This window comes from Microtus ochrogaster, chromosome X, assembly GCF_000317375.1.
Source record: "Microtus ochrogaster isolate Prairie Vole_2 chromosome X, MicOch1.0, whole genome shotgun sequence".
In the NCBI taxonomy this organism is placed as follows: Eukaryota; Metazoa; Chordata; class Mammalia; order Rodentia; family Cricetidae; genus Microtus; species Microtus ochrogaster.
The window spans coordinates 28,623,887-28,629,218 of NC_022026.1; positions in this window are offsets into that span (position 1 = coordinate 28,623,887).

Genomic DNA, 5,332 nt, shown 5'->3' on the forward strand with positions numbered 1-5,332 from the left:
TTTTTTTGGCTGGTCTCGAACTCACAGAGATCCGCCTGCCTCTGCCTCCTGAGTGCTGGGATTAAAGGCGTGCGCCACCACCGCCCGGCTGGGATGATCTTTTTTTGCACCTAGGAAACAGTCTCCAAGTTACTGTATCAAGTACCCTATTGGGTATTTTCTAGGGTTACCCTAAGAAAGTACCTACCACAAATGGGGTGACTTAGGCACCATTCATATATTCTCCCAAGGTTCTGTAAGCTCAAAATTCAAACTGGAGACATTAACAGAGTCCTTTTCCATCTCGGGGCTCTCTGTGTGGATCTCTAACCAAACAGATTTACATTATGCTGAGTGGATAGTTAACACAAGCACAACATTGTAGGGAGGGACAAATTCCTGAGACTGCTCAGCTGACAGTTCCAGTTGTAAGAAATATAAAATATGGCTCTTTTCTATCAAATACTATAAACCTTGTGTTTAGGACAAGGAGTTCAAATATTTCTACCTCTGCTACTTTGTAAGACTTTTATACAAATGCTTTAATCCCCACCACCACCACCCAGTAAAACCTTTGTTTACACAGTGCCCCCTGCTGCATTCCAAGAATTTAATAGCCTTGAGCAATGTGGTCCCTCTCGCCTCCCCTTCTTTCACTTTCTGTGCAAAAATTCTTTTCAGACTACCAATTAAATTAAGGCTATGAGACCAGACCCCAGCCACCACCTGAGTTAGAATAAAAGCCAAGTACACTTCTGCCTCTGTGTGTTCGCTCTTTTTCTAAAATTTGTTTTTCCGAGATAGGGTTTCTCTGCATAGGTCTGACTGTCCTCAAACTTGGAGGTCAACCTGCCTCTGCCTCCCTAGTTCTAGGATTAAAGGCATGCACCACCACTGCCTATATCTGAGCACACCCTCTGAATCCAGACAAAAATTTACCTTGTCCAGGCACATCAGCTGGCATGATGGTCTCTCTACTTGCAATCCTAAATGTATTTCTAATACAGTTTATGAAGAAAAAATGACAGGCATCTATTTGGGCAATACTTAGCTCAACTTCATGGAGCAAAATGTTCTAAAGGTTGAAATGTTGGGCAAGAATACCTCTAGCTATGCTTGGTTTCCCTTGTAATGACAGGAATGCCTCTGACATGTTCAACTCTCTCCAGATAGTTGTGGCTGAAAAGACAGGGAGGAAACCTTGAAGATGTGTTAACTTAGAATTTTACCCTTAAAAATGCTTGCCCCGATTAGCAGTAAACACATGTGTTTTATACCTTTTCCAGGTTCCCGTGGTGGCCAACCTCCTTGGTGTTCCCTAGTTTATAGCTACATCACTCCTCTGTCTTAGCTGTCTTCACAAAGTTCTGTATACAAATCTATATATCTGTCATACATCCATCCACACACCTAAATCTTCCTCTCTTCTTTTCTCTTACAAATACAGCAATTGCTTGATTTAGGACCCACTATTACCCCACATGATCTCATTTTAACTTCATCACATCTGCCAAGCTGAGGAGCTGGCTGACTAGGTAAAGGAGATTGCCATGTAAACATGAGGACCTGAAATCAGCTCCCTAGGAGGTTTTAAATATTTATTTATTTATTTATTTATTATGTATACAATATTCTGTCTGTGTGTATATCTGTAGGTTAGAGAGGGCACCAGACCTCATTACAGATGGTTGTGAGCCACCATGTGGTTGCTGGGAATTGAACTCAGGACCTTTGGAAGAGCAGGCAATGCTCTTAAACCACTGAGCCATTTCTCCAGCCCACCCTAGGAGGTTTTAAAAAAGGAGGAAGATGTTTGAGGATGGCACCTGATGTCATCAACATCTGGCCTCTACATGCACACATGTGTACATGTGTTCACAATCAAATGTGTATCCATGCAAACACCACACACAGAGATATAAAAATTGTAATAGTAAACAGCACTTACTAACAACGTACCCTGAGCATAATCTATTTTGATTATGAACCTAGCCTTTAATGGCTGAGCCATCTCTCCAGCCCACCAAACATAATCTAAATAAATGAGGACAGAAATACCAAATTGTGTAAAAGCAGCAATCAGAAATAAATCATCTTCAAGGCCTAAAAATCACAAAATCATTTAAAATACCAGCTTTTATGCTTCTGAATCATGAGGGCTCTAATGATAAACACTTCGCTCCTTTAGAAAGTCAAATTAGGACAGGTCCACTCTGTGCTGCATCTAACTATCCAACAGTCAGATTTCACACATCCTCCTCCAGGTCTAGCCAGGTGACTCTCCCTGACCTCCCCATCCTTATCTTCTGTCCAACCTTCGAGATCTAGCTTGGGGCCCACATTTAATACACCTGCCTATTCTGTCCTGCACAGCCAACAATCTCTAGACTTAGGCCAAAACACTCCCTAACCCAAAATTCAGCCAGATCCACTCCCACACTCCAGGCTTAGACCAGGAAGCACATCCAGTATGACAGCACAGTCCCCTCTATCCACCTGACTTTACTTCCACCAAGCCATTTCCAATCCCAACCCAACTCACCCACACATCCTCTCTTTTGTCCCAAGCTGCTCTTATCCATAACAAACTCAGAATCAACAGAAGTCTACACACCTAGATCTCATCACAAAAACAATAGTATGTATAATCAAGCCAGTATCTTGTCTCCAAATCTACCACTTCTGCAGAAATGTTTGCCAATGACAATTACCTAGAGGTACCCCAGGATATCGAATTTAAAGGAACAATCATAAGTTTCATCAGAGAATTCAAGAACTTGAGGGAAGACACAAAAAAACAACTCAATGAAATCAAGGAGAAAGCATTTACAGAAAATCCTTTGCCTGAGCAATGCCCAAGAAATTATAAACATAAGACTAATGGAAATGACAGCAAAAATCCAGGAATTCAATAAAGAGATAGAAACTTTAAAGAGGGCTCAAACTGAAATGAGGATGGGCTGTGGGACAATGGTTTTACTCTGTAAACATTTGTTTCTTGTACTTGTTTAAGAAAATGCTGATTGGACAGTAGCCAAGCAGGAAGTATAGGCCGGAGAATGAGGACAGGAAAATTCTGGGAAGAGAATTCTGCAGTCTGCAGTCATGAACCAGACGCAGAGGAACAAGATGTGACTGCCTCATTGAATAAGGTACCAAGCCACATGGCTAGCACAGACAAGAATAGTGGGTTAATGTACTATGTAAGAATGAGTTAATAAGAAGAGCCTGAGATACTAAACCAATCAGTTTATAATTGATGTAAACCTCTATGTGATTTCTTTGGGACTGAATGACTGCAGGAACGGGCAGGACAAAAACAAGGATGAAACTAAAAACCCCAGTAGCCCAATTAGAAGACTTGAAGGAAGGCCTTCAAGTAAAATAAATCAAGCATAAGACTGAATATCAGGAACCTGAAAATAACATACAGGATCTAGACCAAATAAGCAAGTAATATAAAAAAAATCTTACCAATTTTTTAATACAGGAAATGAATATACAGTAAATGTGGAACATCATGAAAAGACCAAACCTTCAAATTATAGGCATAGATGAGAGAAAAGAAACCCAAGTCAGTGTCATAAACTAGATCTTCAACAAGATCATAGAAGAAAATCTTCCCTGACCTAAGGAAAAATACATAGATACAAGAAGCACACAGAACACCAAGTATACAAGACCAGAGAAGAGCATCCCACCACATATCATAGACAAGCACTAAGTATAAATAACCAAGAAAGTGTATTGAAAACAAAATAGAAAAAGAAATGAGGGTATCTTTATTTGCAGATGACGTGATAGCTACATTGAAGATCCCAAAAATTCTATCAGAAAACTTCTAGACATAATAAATAATTTCAGCAATATGGCAAGATAAGGAATCAGCCTGCACAAATCAATAACTTTTCTCTCTTTTTTCTTTTTCTTTCTTTCTTTTTTATTTTTTGAGACAGGATTTCTCTGTATAGCTTTAGAGACTGACCTGGACTTCACGCTGTAGACCAGGCTGGCCTCGAACTCACAGAGATCTGCCTCCTGCATACTGGAATTGAAGGTATGCACCACCATTGCCAGGCCTCAATAACTTTTCTATACAACAACAACAAGCATACAGAGAAGGAGTTCATGGATGCACTCCTCATTCACAAAAACCTCAAAGAAAACAAAATACCCAGGAACAAACCTAACCAAGGAAAGGAAAGAGATCTATAATGAAAACTTTAAATCTCTGAAGAAAGAGTTAGGGAAAGACACTAGAAAACGGAAAGACATGCCTTGGTCATGGAACTGATAGAATTAACATTGTGAATGACCATTTAACTGAAAGCTGTTTACAAATTCAATGCAATCCCAATCAAAATTCCCATCTCACTTTTCTCAGAAAAAAACTAGCCTAACATTTATATGGAACAAAATTGCCAAATAATCCTGAGTGAAAAGAACAATGCTAGAGGGAATAACAATTCCAGATCTTAAAATATATTACAGAGCCATAGTAATAAAAACAGTATTGTTCTGACACAAAAGCAGCCATATAGTCAATGGAACAAATCAATTAGGTGGTAAATATACAATTAAGAGTCTGATGTTCTGGGTGATGAATAAGGACATCCCCTTGATGTAGGAAAAGGCAGTCAGTGGGTCCTCTGAGGACCCTGCCAGGGTAGATCAGGGATCCAGAAAAATAGCTCAAGTATGTCTCCAAGGCATTTTTCTCATCTTCTTTTCCTCCATTTTTCCTTTTCTTTCTTTGCTAAGCAGTTCAGAATGAGCTTGACCTCCTGTTTGACCTCCTAAATACCCAAATTATAGGTGTGCACCACCATGCCTTGTTTTGCATGGTGCTGGGAATGGAATTCAGTGCTTTATGGATGCTAGGCAAGTGTTCTGCCACTGGGCTATAGCCGCAGCCCCAAAGATTGATTGATTGATTGGCTTGTTTTTTTGTTTATCTATTTTTTTATTTTTGCTTTTTTGAGACAGGGTTTCTCTATATAACAGCCCTGGTTATCTTAGAACTAGCTCTATAGACCAGGCTGGCCTTGAACTCACAGAGATCTTCTACCTTCCTCTGCCTCCCAAATTCTGGGATTAAATGTGTGCACCTCCACTGCCAAGTTACCAATGATTTAATTTTAACTGAGTTTTTAAGAACTATTTCAGCAGATGAAGGGTCAGCAGGCATCAACATTTAGATACTGTGCATTGGCACTCAGAAACTGGAATGCAGTGTGGTGTTCCACCACTTGATAGCGTTAAAGGTCATGTGATTCATGCAATAATGTAAACTGAGATTGCGATTTTCTGTTAGTAGCTGGGCAGTGGTGGCATATGCCTTTAATCCCAGCAT